Genomic DNA, 19,613 nt, shown 5'->3' with positions numbered 1-19,613 from the left:
AAAGTGTGGATAATTTTTTTTTGTTAAAATTTTTTACAGTACGCGTACGGTAAGCGTAATCGATGATTTTTCGAAAAAAAAAAAATTTTTTTTTTTGGCCTTGGGGGGTGTTGGGGGATCCCTATATCAATGCTGGGTGGTTATGATCTCAATATACTGCCCCTTTAGACATTTTTTGGCTTTATTTTTGCTGCCCCACTCAGAGTGCGAGAGAGAAAATGGCGGCCGCCGTTTCCTGGTTTCGACCGATTCGAATGTTTACTTAGATCTAACAGCCAATCAGAATCGCGCTCGCGCACGTCACCGTACGCGTACGGTAAGCGCACCGTAAGCGCACCGTAAGCTGGCTCAGATATATATATTGATTTAAAGGCTATTTTCTCAGAATCTACTGAACAGATTTACACCAAACCTACAAAAGGCACTTCCTTGACCTGTAGACTACCTCTCTGCCAAATTTCAAGGAACTCTGTTCAGCCGTTCGGGCTGTAGCTGTGTCTAAAGGTCCTATGGAAAAATGCATGGGAAAAACGCGTTTTGGGACCGCCCTTTTATCTCAGCCCCCGCTTGACGAATCTCCCCGAGACTTTCAGGGTAGGAGCGGAGCGCAGCGCCCCACCTATTTTGAAAATTTCGCGAGGATTCGTCGACCGGCGCCAAAGTTATTCAAAATAGAATGTTGCAGTTTTCCTATGGTAAGAGGGTCCTAACTATAACTACCTACTGGCGACCGCCAGTAGGTAATATATATATATATATATATATATATATATATATATATATATATATATATATATATATATATATTCACTGAAAAAACCATAGGTTTCAGGCCTGATATAGTTAGGAATTAGGATTTAAAAAACCTTACAAATTCACTGAAAAAACAATAGGTTTTAAGGGTGTTATAGCTAGCTGGACATTTCACTCGAACAAAACCATTGAAATTCCTCCGATATAGTTAGTTGTACTAACTACATCTCGCGCGCCCGCAATCCACTGCTGATGATGTCACATATTACATCATTCATGACATGGTCAGTGACATCACTGATGACATCTCAAATGACATCACTGATGACATCATCCAGTGAATGTGGTTTGGTTCGTTATTTAAATATGTATTATATATCTAGCAATTTGCATTGAAGAATGAGTGGAAATATAAATATAAATATCTGGATGGAGGATTTAGTAGCAGTGTGATTGACTGCTTACTTGACTAATTTATAGTGTCTCACTAAATATATTGGATATTGACTAAACTGTGTGAATATCTGTATCACTTTGTCAGTTGTTGTGTAAACTGCTGCACTAGTTGGTTACTAGCTACGTGAAAGTCTATATTATTTATTGATTAGTTAACTGAGTTTTGTATGGGAGAGTGAATGTGTGTGTGTTTCGGTGGGGGGTGTGTGACTGCCCAAAGAGGTGTGAATAGTTGATTCAGTAGGTATATGAAGTTAAAACTACATGTTATAACAGTTGTTTGGGTGAGTGAATATCTTTATGGGTGTGGCGATGAGCAAATATATGTCTCAATGGTACATGTCCAAAAAACTAGAAAAATAAAAGCCAGTGTATGTGTCAGTTGTTGTATATAAATAAGTATACATAAGACTCAGTTATTGTATGAGTGACTGTATGGATAACTGTATACTTGTAATAGTGTTTTTATAACACACTAAGTATGAGTTATTATCTATATGAATAGATGAAGTGCTGTTTTTATAAGTGTATAGCTAAGTAAAAGTAAGTATGATCCATTGTTTGCATAAGTGAGTAGGATGACTTCATAAGTGATTAGGATGTGTGCTGGTGTGTAATGTCGATGTAGGTGTATAAGTATATTTGATAGTGTTCTATTGATCATTGATAGCATGTATGAATGAATCTATAGGTAAGTGATTACATGTGTGTATAGATCTAGGAATCACTGAGTGGGTGTTTAGAAACTTGTATTGGTGTGTCAATGGTTTTAAATCTGGCACTCTGTATTTTACAGTGAGTGATGAAAGGTTATACTAGTGTATGATGAGGTGTATCTGATTGTCATGTGGATGATGTCATCAGTGATGTCATTTGAGATGCCATCAGTGATGTCACTGACCATGTCATGAAGGATGTGACATCATCAGCAGTGGATTGCGGGCGCGCAAGATGTAGTTAGTACAACTAACTATATCGGAGAAATTTCAATGGTTTTGTTCGAGTGAAATGTCCAGCTAGCTATAACACCCCTAAAACCTATTGTTTTTTCAGTTAATTTCTAAGGTTTTTTAAATGCTAATTCCTAACTATATCAGGCCTGAAACCTATGGTTTTTTCAGTGAATTTCAAATGTTTTTTAAATGCTAATTCCTAACTATATCAGGCCTGAATCCTATGGTTTTTTCAGTGAATTTCAAAGGTCTTGTAAATGACAATTTTTAATGTATTAATTGTTATACTGATTATTTTGATACTAATTTACTACATTTTGTAAACTGTTTATTTTTAGATATTTTATTTTTTTAATTACATTATACATTACAATACAAAATATACTTTCTCAGAATGAATTACTTTAGTTTAAATACTTTGCAAATAGGCAATAGACCTTTAAGTACAGTAGTTACAATTGTGGCAATGGGCAACACAATTTCAAACACAATGCAACATTGAGCTCAATGTGAATTTCTAGTCAAATGCAATTAGTTACTTTATGGATTACTTTTCTAACCAGAGGACTGGATCCTAGATTCAGTCCTTGGACATCTCCTGCAAACAGTTGAGTAAAAGCCTTTTGGTTACAGTAGTGATTTTTAAGGAATATTATTGTATTTTAAAAGTTGACACTAGAAGTTTTTTCACATAGAATTACCAATGTCATCCTATGGCAGAAAATTCACTTAGCATGTAAGTAGTGTTATCGTTACTTTTTCTTACTCAGTGGTGGATCCTGGATCCAGCACTGGCCAATCTCCTGTAAACAGTTGAAAGAATGTATTTAAGTCATACAAACGATTTTTTAGGAATATTTTTAGTTTGTGAAAATAGACACTTAGAAACTTTTCTGGTGAAAACCACTCAATGGATTCCTATGGAAGGAAATACAAGTTACTGGTAAGTACACTGAGAATTATTTTTCAGGGTCAGTGCTGGGCTAACAGATGCAGCCCTGGGTTCTCTCCTGATAACAGGTGAGTAAATCGGAATTCGTAGTTCGGCTGATTTTAGAGGAATTTTTGTACATTTCAAAAATGGACACTTAGAAACTTTTCTGGTGAAAACCACACAATGGATTCCTATGGAAGGAAATACAAGTTACTGGTAAGTACGCTTAGAATTACTTTTCAGGGTCAGTGCTGGTCTAAAAGATGCAGCACTGGGTTCTCTCCTGGTAACAGGTGAGTAAATTGGAATTTGTAGTTCAGCTGATTTTAGAGGAATATCTGTACGTTTCAAAAATGGACACAGAAACTTTTCTGGTGAAAACCACACAATGGATTCCTATGGAAGGAAATACAAGTTACTGGTAAGTACGCTTACAATTACTTTTCAGGGTCAGTGCTGGGCTAAAAGATGCAGCCCTGGGCTCTCTCCTGATAACAGGTGAGTAAATCGGAATTCGTAGTTCGGCTGATTTTAGAGGAATATTTGTACGTTTCAAAATTGGAAACAGAAACTTTTCTGGTGAAAACCACACAATGTATTCCTATGGAAGGAAATACAAGTTACTGGTAAGAACGCTTAGAATTACTTTTCAGGGGCAGTGCTGGGCTAAAAGATGCAGCCCTGGGTTCTCTCCTGATAACAGGTGAGTAAATCGGAATTCGTAGTTCGGCTGATTTTAGAGGAATATTTGTACAATGGTGAAGGAAGGGGGCGGGGCCTGAAGTGACGTGTGCAAACACGCCCTGTGGCGCATTTTAAGTTGGGGAATTAATTCCTTTTCAATCCAAAGGTCCCCTGGGGGCCAACTAGCCCACCAGGTACCTCCAGTATGCGCCAGGGAGCTGCATTGCAGAGAGGTGTTCAGAGGCCACGCCCCTTTTTACAACACTCTGCAAAGCAGCTCCGTGGTGCTTACTGGAGTTACCTGGTGGGTTAGTTGACCCCCAGGGGACCTCTGGATTGAAGAGGGATGAATGCCCCAACTTAAAACGCGCCTCATGACGTGTTTGCACAGTATCACCTCAGGCCCCGCCCCCTACCTTCACCACTGTGCAAACGCGCCCTGTGGTGCGTTTTAAGTTGGGGGATTAAGTCCCCTTGAATCCTGAGGTCCCCTGGCGGCCAACTAGCCCACTAGGTACCTTCAGTAAGCGCCACGGAGCTGCGTTGCAAAGAGGTGTAAAAAGGGGCGTGGCCTCATTGCACCTCTCTGCAACACAGCCCCCTGGCGCATACTGGAGGTTCCTGGTGGGCTAGTTGGCCCCCAGGTACCCCCAGTATTCAAGGGGAATTAGTTCCCCCTCTGCAAATGCGCCAGGGGGCGCGTTTGCAGAGTGGTGTAAGGAGGGGGCGTGGCCTCCGGCCGATCCCGGTCTTTTTTTCTTCTTCTTTTGTTTTTAGAAAATCGGGAAGGGGGCCACATGGCCCCCCTCCTGAGGCCATAATTTGCCCCGGGGACCCCATCCCCCAGGACATTGCCCTTTTTTTCTTTTTTTATGGAGGGGGGCTGCGTAGCCCCCCTCCTCTGGCCACTTTAAGGCCCCGGGGACCCCATCCCCCGGGGCCGGCCATTGTTTAAAAAAAATAAAATAAATTAATCTGGGAGGGGGCCGTGTGGCCCCCCTCCTAGGCCACTTATGGCCCCGGGGACGATCCCCCGGGCCTGGCCTCTTTTGGGTGCCGTGGGGGTGTCCCCAATCCCCCCACGGTCCCAGCCGGCTCCCCGCGTCCAGCGGGAGCCGGCCTTGCTTTTCCACATGGGGAGCAGCTAACATGCTGCTCCCCATGTGACATGCTGCTCCCCATGTGGAAAAGCAATCAGCTTTGCTTCATTGAAGCGAGAGCAGGTTTCCCTGCTCTCGCTTCAATGAAGCAAAGCAGTTTGCAATGGCAGGGCGTGAGCCGCGAGGCTCCCGCCCTCCCATTGCAAACAGCAGTGTCCCGGGGGTGGGCACCCCCGGGACACTGCAGGAGCCAGCCCTGGGGCGTGGCGGTCCCCAGGGCCAATTCAAGGCTCCAGGAGGGGGGCCGCGTGGCCCCCTCCCACATTAACAAGTTGCCCCGGGGGGTGGTGGTCCCCGGGGTTGGGGGGACTGCGAGCCCGCCCACCCATTTTCAAGAAGCCCCGGGGGGGTGGCAGTCCCTGGGGCTGCGGGGGGCTGTGAGCCCCCCAGGCATGTACTTTCTTTGAGCCCCGGGGGGATGGCGGTCCCCGGGGCAGTGTGGGGGGTATTGGGACCCCCCACACTTTTTTTAATTCTGCCCCCGGGAAATTGGCCCCGGGGGCCAATTATCAAAGAGGCGCAGGAGCCCCGCGCTTCTTTTTTTTAATATTTTCGGCCGAAATTCGCGCTGGGTGTGCGAATATCCCCGATTTTTTATTTTTTTTAAATGCTTGTTTTTGCCCTGGGGGTCCTTGTGGGACCCCCTGAGCAGGCCTAGGGGGTCAGGGTGTTTCTACCCTGGCCCCTTTTTGCGTTTTTTGCATTTGTTTTATAGGTTTCTTGTGCCTCAGTTCTACCGAGGCACAAGATGGCTCCCAACACTTCCTGATCTGGAGTGTTGACAGCCAATTAGAATACAGCTCGTGCACGGCAGGGTGCGCGCTGGGTGCGGGGAGGGTGCGCGGATCCTCCGAGGCCATAGATATATCTATGATTTTACTTTTGATTTTCTCAGGAACTACTGAACGGATTTACACCATTTAAGCAAAAGGCACGAGTCTGAACTGAGGACTACCTCTTTGCCAAATTTGGTGTAATTCCGTTCAGCAGTTCGGGCTGTAGCTGCATCAAAAGGTCCTACGGGAAAATGCATGGGGAAAACGCGTTTTGGGACCCCCCTTTTTTCTCAGTCCCCGCTTGATGAATCACTGTGAAATTTTCAGGATAGGAGCGGACTGGAGCTGGCCAAACGTTTTGAAAATTTCACGAAGATTCGTCAATCGGCGCAAATGTTATTCCAAATAGAATGTAGCAGATTTCCTATGGAAAATAGGTCCTACCTATATCTACCTACTGGCGACCGCCAGTAGGTAATACATATATGTATATATATATATATATATATATATATATATATATATATATATATATATATATATATCAAGAAGACTACTCCCATCAGCCTTGAAAGTCCTTCAACTGCCAAAGAAGTAAGTACACGAGCCTGGAATTGGTGCTGGTTTCATTTATTACCCAGAGCGACGGCCATAACGTTTCGGCTCCGTGGAGCCTTGATCACATGACAGCTATTAGCTCGTGAAGTTACAAATTTAAAGTGAAATAGTTGGTCACATGGGGGGAATCACTTGCGTGTACGGTCATAGACATAGACAAGGACACAACACCATTGGTAAAAAGAGAAGAAATATCCAATCGCTAATTTACAAGTGATCCTAAATCAACATGTGAAAAAAATAAATAAATATTCAAGCAAGTAATAAGTTACAATGTCGGCATAAATGCTCAGAAAATCTGGAAAGGATAGGAGCAATTGTCAATTGTGAGACCTGGAAATGTGGATAACCAGTTGCTCAGGATTACCAAGGTACCATTAGGTCGAATCACAAAGTACTCGTCAGACTGTAATGACATAGTACTGCATATCTCATATATATAAATATATAAATATATATAAAAAAAATTTTTTAGATAAAAACATTGATTTATGTGGTTAATCCAGGTTGTCCCATAGACCAATCTAAGTAGGAAAGTGAATAGTGCAAGAAAAATAAACTGATAAAATATAAACATACAAATAAACATACTATTTAAAGTGCCTGAGCTCTAATGCTTAGGAATACTGCATGACCTAAGTAATAGGGGCATGAATAAATGCAGTTCTCATCCAGATGTAGCACAGGGATAGGGTAAACAAATGGGGGAACACAAAATAGGTGGAATGGGTAGCATAAAAGGCAAAATCACGGATAAAGTGGACTCCGTTTAAAGAGAATTAAGCTAATTCACAGAGGGATCATTCAACGCAAATGGACCGCGGAGGGTCCCTGTTGCTATGCCAGAATGATCCAACTACCTTGGTCAAATAGACAGCATATGGGCGGTAATGGGTGCGAGGTTGAATCATAGGCTAGGGAACACTAGAATCTATAATAAGATCGAGATGTGCAAATCACGCAAATTTTACATAAGAAAAGTACACTTTGTCAATAATAAATAGTAAAATACTAAATAAATAACCTAAAAATACATATTTCATAGGGTTAAGACAAATGACTAAAAATTAGTAAAAAATGGCTTAGAACACATCAGATAAAAGGTTTCCCATTAAAAAACAGTATAAAAGTGTAAAATCAAACCAAGCATGTATGCAAGTCCTCTGTCATGTTTAAGCCTGCGGGGACCTTGGTGTTGAGTTGCAGGATGTACCGTGTTTCTAATTTGCGGAGATTGGACTCGCGATCCCCACCCCTTCTACTGGGTTCAATGCAGTCAATAACATAATAGCTTAAACCCTTGTTGTCACTACTGTGAACTTCTCTAAAATGACGAGCCACGGGGTAGGTATTGTCTTGGTTGGTGATCGCACGCAAGTGTTGTAAAATGCGTTTGTGTACCGCTAATTTCGTGCTGCCTATGTACTTCAGGTTGCACGGACAAGTGAGGACATATATAGCAAATTCAGTCTTACATGTCAACAATTTATTAATCCTGAGCTGTCTCTTACTGAAAGGATCAATAAAAGTTTTAGTATTGACACCGTGTGAACAAGCTTTGCACGTTTTACATTTGTAAAAACCACTATTGAGTTGAAGCCAAGACGTTTTGTCAATGGTTTCAGGATTCGTGTTGACCAATGCTTGTCTCATAGTGGGGGCTCGGCTGTGTGTAATAGTAACCTGATGTGGTAGCATGGAACCTAAGACAGGATCACTGCGCACAATGGGCCAGTTTTTGTTGATAATTCGACGTAAATCAGTTTGTTGTTTGCTGAAGCCCATGATGATCCTAAAATTGTGGCATGAATTTTTGTTGGCCTCCTCTTGATTGTAGGGCAACAACATGTTGCTGGTAACTCCACTGATGGGTTTTAACAGATCAGCACGATTAAGTGCATTGGATCTGACTATGGCACTTTCAATGATGTTCGCCGAGTAACCCCTCGCCCTGAACCTAATTTTGCTTTGTTCTTGAGCTGTCCGGAGATCATTGTCATTGCTACATATTCTCCTCAAACGTAACATCTCCCCATAGGGTATGCTGTTAATGAGGTGGGGTGGATGTGCACTCGTGGCATGTAGGGTTGTATTGCCTGCAGAGGGTTTACGATGTAGCCTAGTTTCTAGTTTGCCCGCATGGGTGTATACCTCGGTATCTAGGAAAGTGACATGTGTTTGGCTACATGTGGCAGTGAAATGGAGATTGAGGTTATTCACATTTATACTTTCAATAAACCTGTGTGCCTCCTCTAGTGAACCTTTCCATATTACAAATAAATCATCGATAAACCGCAGCCATATGACAACATTATCTGTGAGGCACTGTACATAATCATGGCGAAGGGTAGTTTCCTCCCAGTAACCCATGTGGAGGCAGGCGTAGCTTGGGGAAAAGCTAGCCCCCATTGCTACGCCCCTCAATTGCCGATATAACAAGCTGTTAAACATGAAATTGTTATTAAGGAGGCAGAGTTCAAGCATCTCGATCAGCATAGCATTGTGACTCTCAAATTGAGTAGGTTTGCGTGAAAGAAAATATTTGGTGGCCTGAATGCCGTCATCATGGCTAATGCTGGTGTACAGTGATGTTACGTCCAAAGCTAACATCCAATAGCCATCTCTCCATTGGACTCCATTGATCTTCTGTAAAAAATCCCCAGTGTCCTGTACATATGAATCCAATGATCTAACAAAGTCCTGTAAAAAATAGTCAATGTATTGGGACGTTTTCTCATACATACCATCACGTGCTGAGATTATCGGTCTGCCCGGGGGTTTAGCAGGATCCTTGTGTATCTTGGGGATAAAGTGCAGCGTGGGGATTACAGGGTTATCTTTCTTCAGGAAGTTGAATTCCGCTTCCGTAATGAGTTTACGTCTCATCCAGTTGGCCAATTTGTCCCGGAATTCTTTGTTAGAAGTTTGGATGGCTGCTGCCGTTGTACGAATGTAACAGTTCCTGTCATTGAGTTGGATGGAGGCTTCGTGGTCGTAAAGTTCCTTGGTTAATAGGACGATATTGCCACCCTTGTCGCTCTGGCGAACGATAATCTTTTTGTTGTTTTTGAGTTTGCTGATAAGCTGATTATATAGCTGAGATTGTCGGTTGTAGCGTGGCTTCCTAGATTGAATTTTGGTATGCAAGGCTTTAATCTCCGTTGTCACATTGTCATAGAAGATATCAATGGCATCATGGGGCATGACTGGAATGTAGGTAGATTTCGGTCTGAAAGGCGTGGTGGGTCCCTTAGAGCTTATGCCATCTGGACAGTTTGAACTTACACCTGCTCCCTCCGTGTCCCAAAGATCCTGGATGGCCTCCTGCAAGGCGTTGTCGTTGACACTGTCGGGGGGATTGCGTCTGTTGCTGCGCATCGCAAATGATTTCTTAAGCTTGAGCTTCCGGACAGCTTTGTAAATATCACATCGCACAGAGGCATAATCAAAGTTGTTTTGAGGTGCAAAGGATAAGCCAAGTGCAAGAATTCTCTTGTCTTCATCGGTGAGCTCTAGGGGTGTCAGATTGATGATGGTATTGGCATCCTCGCACGTTATTGATTTTTTGTCCAATACCCCCTTCCTCTTCTCCTGTTCGAATTTGCAGTGTTTCTTCCTTGCCCTCTGCCTCTGCCGGGATTTGAAGTTTGAATGTTTCCGGCTTGGTTTGCCATTGCCGGTCTTGGTCGTAGGGTCTGCCTTCTCTCCTCGCATAAAAAATTCATCTCTTGTGCTGGAGTTGGTCTAGGTATCGTACCCGCTGCCAAGTTATCTCGTAGTTCCGATTCCGAGTCACTGCCACCCATTGAGCTGAGATCAGACTGAGTAGTGTCGTTGGAGATAGTCTCTTTGTTGGGGCCCCGATTGGTGGGTGCTGCTTTGGACTTAGAGATTCGCAGAGAATCGTATCTTTTTGAAAATGTAAAAATTTGGCCCAATTGATAATCATTGCGGTCACGTTGGAATTTAAATGCTTTTCTGTCCATGATTATTTTCTCCTCCTTCTTGAGTCTCTCAGTCATCTCTTTTCTTAGTTTGGTTTTCTCATCGGAATCCTCGATTTTGTCGAGTTCCTCATTCAGAGCATCAATTTCCTTAAGTAGTGTAGCTCTATCGATATCAGCATACTTTATTAATATTAAGACCATCTTACGAGAGGATTCCAAGTTCGCCTCTGCCCATTCACGCATAAGCTCGGGATTCGGGCTTTCATAGCTGGGTGCCGTAAGGATACGCAACCCACGGGGGATGCGATTTACATCAATGTAGCTTTGTAGCGATTTCGACTCCCACCATTTGCTCTGTTCGTTTTTGAGTTTTTTCTCCAATGTTTTAAATTTGTCTTTTAATGCATTTCCCTGCGTAGCCCCATCCGTAATGAGTTCGTTTCAAATAGTTGCAGGCACCGGTAGGCTGTCCGAAAACATCGATAGTGCCGCAGCCTCCCGTTCACGAACGCTGTCTGCCGTCATGCTCAAATCAGGGCTCAATTGGTTTGCACGTGGGGGCTGAATAGATGGGTCAAACTTTCAACAACAACCTTCCACTGCTGCACAACAAACTCGCCAACCCCCGATACCTCAATAAATCACTCGATGGAATCTCCGGTTCTTCTCCTGTCGTGTCGTCCGATCACGGCCTTGGTAGAATCACCTTATTCGCAGTTCGACGCCACTTGTGTCCACAGGTATGCCGGTCGTGGTATCCAAGGGGGGTCAGGCGCCAACTCCTCCTTCCGGAGGCAAGTACATCCGGTGTGAACCAGAAAACAGTTTCACTGCTTGGCGCCAACCTTTCAATGGCGGTCGCCAGTAGATAGTTATAGTTAGGACCGTGTTTCCATAGGAAATCCGCAACATTCTATTTGGAATAACTTTGGCGCCGATTGACGAATCCTCGCGAAATTTTCAAAATAGGTGGGGCGCTCTGCTCCGCTCCTTCCCTGAAAGTCTCGGGGGGATTCGTCAAGCGGGGGCTGAGAAAAAGGGGGGGTCCCAAAACACGTTTTCCCCATGCATTTTCCCATCGGACCTTTAGTCCAAGCTACAGCCCGAACGGCTGAACAGAATTACTTGAAATTTGGCAGAGAGGTAGTCCTCAGGTCAGGGATGTGCCTTTTGCAGGTTTGGTGTAAATCTGTTCAGTATTTCCTGAGAAAATAGCATTTAAATAAATATATGTATCTATAAGCGCGCACCGTGCGCGTACGGTAAAATGTGCCGTACGTGCACGCTGCCGTGCGCGAGCGCGATTTTGATTGGTTGTTAGATCTTAGTGAACATTCGAATCGGTCGAAACCAGGAAGTGTCAGCCGCCATTTTGTCTCTCGCAGTCTGAGGGGGTGAAAAACAAAGGTGGAGAACGTGAAAAGGGGGCAGGGTGGACAGTTCCTGACCCCCTAGCCTTGGTCAGGGGGTCCCAGAAGGATCCCCAAGGGGCAAAATTTCTTTTAATTTTTTTTCGAAAAATCGCGGAGTGCGCGTAGCGTGCGCGTACGGTAGAAACGGAAAAATTCCGCGAACTGCGTAACGTGGGCGCGCGGTGCGCAACGTGCACCGGTGCCCACAGAGCGCGCATGGTGAAAAACCTTAAAAAAAAATTAATAAATATAGAACTTAGCATTTAAAAAACCGTACAAATTCACTGAAAAAACCATAGGTTTCACACACGTTATAGTTAGGAATTAGCATTTAAAATACCTTGCAAATTCACTTAAAAAACCATAGGTTTCACACATGTTATAGTTAGCTGGACATTTCACTCGTGAAAAACCATTGAAATTCCCCGTTATAGTTAGTGCAGGCAACTATAACTCACGCGACCGCAATCCTCTGCTGATGACGTCAGATATTACATCACTGATGACATATGTGTCTTTCTGAAAAAATAATATTTGTAATATATGTATAGCTAAAAATTAATGGAAGAAGACATGGGTAAATAGGTGTCTAAATACAGTGATGTAATATCTGACGTCATCAGCAGAGGATTGCGGTCGCGTGAGTTATAGTTGCCTGCACTAACTATAACGGGGGAATTTCAATTTCTCAAATAAGAAGATATTATTCTGAAGGTAGAATAGCATCATTGTCTCTAACATTTTGTTGTGCTCCCAGTGATCTATATGTCTACTCCTCAGAAAATACATACCGACAATGGTACCCCAATGGGTACTTGTTTTGCCGCCAGTCTAGCAAATCTTTTCCTGGGTTGGTGGGAAGAACAAGTAGTATGGACACAACAACTACAAATGTATACTGATCACATATTAGTGTGGATCAGATACATAGATGATTTGTTCCTTATTTGGGATGGCTCAAAAAATCTAGCCAAAGAGTTTGTTGAACAACTAGGAATCAATGATTTGAATCTACAATTCACGCATACCATGAGTACAACTTATTGTGAATTTTTGGATATAGCAGTAGAAATAAGGGAAAAGGAAATTACAACTCGGCTTTTCCGCAAACAAACCGCAGGCAACACAGTGTTGCATGCTGCAAGTCACCATCCTGCCCCATTGAAACAAAGTATACCCTATGGGGAATTACTAAGAGCCCGTCGTGCCTGCAGCACTGACGAGGATTTCACGAAAGAGCAACAGACCATGCTCACACGTTTCAAATCAAGGGGATATAAAGATAAAACTCTAACAATTGCCAAAAATAAGGTTAAAGATTTACAACAGCATGATATACTATTCAAACCATCTAAGAGTAGTACCAAGAGAAAAGAAGATGAGGAAATCAAATCTAATGCACCGAGGATGATAACACAGTTCAGCAGGGGTTCATGGACTTTTGAAAAAATCATGAAAAAACATTGGAATCTATTAACAGCAGATCCAATCATTGATGACTGTATAGGAACAAGACCACAGGTGACATATAAAAAGGCTAGATCGTTAAAAGATAGACTAGTCCATAGCTATAACGATGGAGATACGAAATTGCAATGGTTAAAAATGCCCAATGGTTTCACCACATGTGGGATGTGCAAGGCAGATTGGAATGGCAAAAATTGCAAAGAGTACATCACAGGCACTGGACAGAAATGTCCAATAAAACACATAATCAACTGCACTAGCGATTTTACTGTCTACGTACTGTGGCCTCCGGTATGTGGGCAGTACCAAATTACCGCTCAAATTAAGAATTCTCCAGCATTTGCGTGCGATCACAAATTGTGATCACAACTACCCAGTAGCACACCACTACTTAGAATCCCATAAGAGTGACAATAGCAGTTTACAATTTTTTGGAGTTGAGAGAATCCCCAAACATATACGGGGTGGGGATCGTGAAAAACACCTACGAATACTTGAGTCCAAATTCATTTTAGATCTGGATTGTAAGGTACCCAAAGGACTCAACAGTGGAGAGAAACTCGCAACCCATATAGGGCTATAGTCCTCTGCTATACTCTCTTTGAAATGTGAGAAGTGAATAAGAAGGATTTTTTTCCGACTAATCAGGAACTTTAAACAGTTATGATACATTTTTTCTTTAACTTCACGTTTTATTAAAGATAGGGAAATAGGATTTTGATGGATAAAATTACATGCCCCATCTGGGTCACTTCTGAAGTGTCGACCACAATTGTGGAATCCAGTCATATAATTTTATGGGTCATTCACCATTGGTCCAATCGTGTCCTGATACCCTTCCTCTTTTTTACACCTAACGATACATTTAAATGTCACACATCACTTTCCCATCACTCCCCATACCTAGCACTAAGTAAAGGGTACTTCCTGCACCTGTCATAGATTTCATGATATGGGTAATATATTCATGCTCAGAATTTCAGTTCACCCAAGCCTGGCCCCCCACAGGTACGCACGGGACGCCGCTGTTGCCGCCAGGGGACACCCCCCCCATACCCCCCTCCAGCCCGGGGCTTTGGAAGATCACGGCTCCCACGAGTCCTGATACTCTGACCACAACACCGAATGGATCGCATCCCTCCTTTCACACTGGCCGGGTGCGCCCCCCCTAGCGCGGAGGCGGAGAGTAATCTCACCAGGTTAGACACAACAGGATTGCATGAGCAACAACGTCCCCGACCCGCCCCAGTCTACATCCCCACGGCGTATACTAACACGACCTACCTCGGCGCGCATACCCTGGCACACACTTTACGGTTTGTGGTTTCCCCCTCCCTAGTTCTGTCTCTGTTAAATGATTATATTAGAAGAAAAACCTAAAAAAAACGAGATCTAAGTCACCCTGTGTCGTTACCGCTGCCCCACCCTGACGCGGCCGGCCCCACATGGGGTTGTAGGCGGCTTGCTGTGTATTTTGCCCCGCCCCCCCTACGTGCCACCTAGCACTGTTACTTTGGCCCTGCCGGCCCGATTGGATGTAAGCAGGGGTTGAGCTGTACGACTGATGATACCAATAAAGATCTTGTTTGTTAAAAAAAATATATATATTCATGCTCAGAATTTCTGAAAATGCTATGGCTATGCGACTATATGAGTAATTGATGGATTGTATACAATTTTTTCCTCAATACACACTGGTTGTAATTTTATCGCCTATGCAATAGAAATAATGCGCAATTGCGCTAAGAAAACGCATGAATTGTAATTATTTCCGCGATGATTTTTTCATCTAAAAAAAACAATATGAAATTTAATTGATTCATTTGCTGCAAAAAGCGATATGTTCATTATGTAGCCTTTAGTCAGAAAAGCTCACACTGCATACCATAAATTGACGAAGTATGGTTATAATAATGACGCATACTCTTCCTCTTTTTTTGAAGTGATATTGATGTAACTTTATCACTCATTTAGAAGCTTACAAAAGTGATGCGCAATTGCGCTACACAGGAGCTCTCACCCTCATATAATAATTTTTATGGTGATTTGATTGATTCCACAAAAGTTATCATGGTTACCAATGAATTTATCGTTTGTTTTGAATGCAACTTGCAATGTATTTGTTACACAAGATTGAGGTATTTTGTCTATCTCTATGATTCACAAACATACGCATTTATGAGGATGACGTTCAAATACGGGTTAAATAGGATTCTAAATTGACCCGTTCTCTATACATATTTTCTTGCATTTTAACTCATTTCACTTTGCACAATTACCATTGATTAATATTGTTTATGTCAACGGGTAATTCAATTGCTATGAGATACGATATCATAGTCTTTTGTTTATGTTTATGAATCACGTGCACGTATTTCTATGCCAGATTGAGATGCAGGAAGTTACTTGACAAAGGCTAACGCCGAAACGCGTCGGCCTTGAAAAAGCTAGCGCACAAATAAAGTTCTTTTGTGCCGTTTCCTGGTGTGCTGTCCCTTCATTCCTGGAATTGTGTTTTGGAGTTAAGGAATCCAATCGTATTGAAGTGGCCACTGCTACCACTGACGGCACCAGCGTCGCAGGCAAGGGGATTGCTGGAGCAGTAACTTGACGGAATATATATATATATATATATTCAGTCGCTTCACAAGAGGATTCGTTTCCGGGATCCATATCCCATTGTCAGGTGGCGTGTTGCACTCGGCCAATCCCACCGCCGAGTTAGAGTCAATAAAGTTTCCTGCTACGATAAGCAAAAACACGCTCTCAGAAAGGTACAGCTAGTGGGAGTTTATTCACAAGCGTTACCTTGTGAATAAACTCCCACTAGCTGTACCTTTCTGAGAGCGTGTTTTTGCTTATCGTAGCAGGAAACTTTATATATATATATGTATATATATATATATATATATATATATATATATATATATATACATATACATATATATATATATATATGTTTGCTTTCACCTTTCCTCCAGTGCACTCGCAGACGGGTGCCTCTCTCACGGGGGTGTACCTGTGCGTTATATGCTCACTCCTGAGTTATCCAAAAACTTATTTTAAGTTAAACTCTGCCCACAGGTTTCAGGGACGTTGTAGTTAGTTAGACATTTCACTCGTTATAGTTAGTTCTGCTAACTATAACTCACGGTCCCACAATGCACTGCTGATGACGTTTCATATTACATCAGTCATGACATGGTCAGTGACATCACTGATGACATCTCAAATGACATCACTGGTGTATATGTGTCTGAATGGATGATTTAGTAGGTGCGTAGCTGTCTGTATAAGTGAGTGATTAAACATGTTTTGCTGAATGCATGGGTTAGTGACTAAACTGTGTGAATGTCTGTATCAGGCTGTCAGGTGGTGTGTAAGGGGTTGCATGGGTTGGTGAGTAGCTAAATGAGTGTCTATATGGGTTATTGATTGGTTGTCTCAGTATCTGTATGGGTGCCTGAGTGTCTGTGTGCGTGGGCGGGGGGTGTGTGACTCTGTGCATAGATGTGTGAGTGGGTGATTCACTGGGTGTATGCTTCAAGAGTGCATCTGTGATGGACTATAAGGGTGGGTGAGTGTGTATATGAGAGTATGATTGATTCTTTGCATGACTGACTAGGTGTATGAGTAACTCTATGGATGAGTGGCAGTGTGTGAGTGTCTGTATAGGTGTATGATTGAATTTGATAGTGCCGTATTGATGAGTGACTGCATGTATGAGTGACTGTATGGGTGAATGAGTGGATGTGTGTGTAGACCTAGGAATCAGTGAGTGGGTATGTAGTAACTGGTGTTGGTGTGTCAATGGTTTGGAAAATGGTAGTCTGTATTTTAAGAGTGGGTATATCAAAGGTTATATTAGGGTAGGAGGAGCTGCATCAGATTATCATGTGGATGATGTCCTCAGTGATGTCATTTGAGATGTCATGAGTGATGTCATCAGTGATGCCACTGACCATGTTATGAATGATGTAATATGTGACATCATCAGCAGTGCATTGTGGAGGCACAAATTATAGTTAGCAGAACTAAGTATAATGGTCAAATTTCACAGGTATTGGAAAGAGTGAAATGTCTAACTAACTATAACGTACCTGAAGCCTGTGTTTTTTTCAGTGAATTTCTAAGGTTTTTTAAACGCAAATTTCTAACTATAACGTCCCTGAAACCTATGTTTTTTTCAGTGAATTTCAAAGGTTTTTTAAATGGTAATTTCCAACTATAACGTTACTCAAACCTATGGTTTTTTTAGTGAATTTCGAAGGTTTTTTAAATGCTAATTTCTAACTATTCCTACAGAGATAGGACATGTGCAGAAAGAGGAAGAAAAGCGCAGAAAGAAGCAAGAGAAATGCAGAAAGAGGCAACAGAAGTCCAGAATGATGAAGAAAGTTGCAGAAAGAAGCAAGAGATATGCAGAAAGAACCTACAGAGGTGCAGAAAGAGGTCTTGTTGCAAAGTCATCCTGTGCCCCCAACTTTTTGCTGACTGGTACTGGTGGTAACTGACTCTGACTAACCAGGCCCGGAGCCAGTGCTATGCTGAAAGACACTTAGAATACAGTGAAAACACCTACATACACTAGAGTACACTATGGGTTGGGGTACCCCTGTGATTGGCATGAACTCCCCTTAAGGTCCTAGTACATAATAGGGCAGGGGGATTAAAACTACCTCTAGGTCAGAGGTGCAGAAAGAGGCAAGAGAAGTGCAGAAAGAAGTAACAGAGGTGCCGAATGAGGCAAGAGAGGTACAGAAAGAAGCAAGAGCAGTGCGGAATGAACCAACAGAGGTGCAAAAAGAAGCAAGAGGGGTGCAGAAAAAGGTAGGAGGGGTACACAAAGAAACAAGAGAGGTACAGAAAGAGGCAGGAGGAGTGCAGAAAGAAAGAAGAGAAGTGCAGAGAGAAGTAATAGAGATGGTGAAAGAATGAATGAATGAAGGAACATTTCTAAAATGCATGGTTACCCGGGGGCATCCCAGCGCTATGGCGCCAATTATGTTGTGAGGAGATCAGGGAAAGAGAAAAGTTTTCAATAGTTTCCTAAACTTCAGATAGTTAGGTTCAGCACGTACTTGGAGGGGTAGATTGTTCCAAAGCCTTGATGCATTATATGTGAACAGTGGGCCTCCACTGCATGATCGTTTGATCTTGGTAACTAAGATTAAGCCCTTGTTCTCAGATCTAAGGGCTCTATTGGGTCGATAGACTTGAATCCAGGGATGAATCAAGAGTGAACCATTTCCAGAGAGTGCTTTATGTATGATGCACATTGCCTTGAATTGAATTCTTTCCTGGACAGGGAGCCAATGCAAGGTAGCGAGGGTGGATTTTGCTGAGGTGTGTCTGGGAATATTCAACAACATACGGGCCGCACAATTGTGCACCGTTTGAAGTCTTTTGGTGGTGGCCTGAGGGGCTCCCAGGTAAACAGCATTAGCATAGTCCAGTTGTGATAGAATAAGAGCTTGGAATTGCAATTGTCTGGCAGCAAAGGGAAGCAGGGGAAGTATCCTCCTGATCATTCTCAGAAGGCCATAGCAGCTGGCTGCTACTTTGCGTGCTTGTTCCTTGAAGTCAAGGTTTCAATCAAGCCAGACCACTAGACTTTTAATTTGTTTTTTTTGGGACAGGGGGTGGGCCTAGGCAGCCAGGCCAGAAGAGGTCTATGTTTAGAGGGGCAGACTTCCCGAGTAGCATGAGTTCGGTCTTTGATCCATTAAGTTTTAAGAAAGAGTTGTTCATCCAATTAAAAACCTTCTCAAGGCAGGCAGCTAGATCAGGACCATGTTGGTTGTATTGTTTCATGGAGACGATTAACTGGGTATCGTCAGCATATGTGACGATCTGTACACCAAATGGGCATACAGTTTCTGCCAGTGACCTCATGTATATATTGAATATGGTGGGGCTTAGGGAGGATCCCTGTGGGACCCCACATGTCAGAGGTATTTTTTCCGAGGAGGATTTGTCTTCAAAGACTGTAAAGACCCTATTTAGAAGGAAGGACGGTAGCCATTTTAAGGCTAATCCGGTCACTCCAGCCTCCCTGACTCTTTGGATCATCAGCTGGTGATTTGCCGTGTGGAAGACTGCGCTGAGTTCCAATAAAATCAGGGCTGCGCAGCCTCCGTTATCAAGAATCTTCCTGTTTTGTTCTACTACGGCAAGAAGAGCAGTCTCTGTGCCCTGTTGTGACCTAAATCCTGTCTGAGTGGGATGAAGACGATTGTTGTTTTCTAAAAAGGCCGATAAAATCGAATTAGTGTGCTTCTCCGCTAATTTGCTTAATCCAGGCAGTAAGGAGATGGGTCGATAGTTCGCCCAATCTTCTGGATCAAGGTTAGGTTTCTTCAGGAGTGCTTTGACGCTGGCGTGTTTCCATAGGGATGGCACGATCCCTGTCTTGAGTGATGTGTTTATCACATCAAGTATAATTGGTGACAC

Source organism: Triturus cristatus, chromosome 9, assembly GCF_964204655.1.
Source record: "Triturus cristatus chromosome 9, aTriCri1.1, whole genome shotgun sequence".
Lineage (NCBI taxonomy): Eukaryota > Metazoa > Chordata > Amphibia > Caudata > Salamandridae > Triturus > Triturus cristatus.
The sequence above is the reverse complement of the archived record's forward strand: the minus strand, read 5'-3'. Positions refer to the sequence as shown.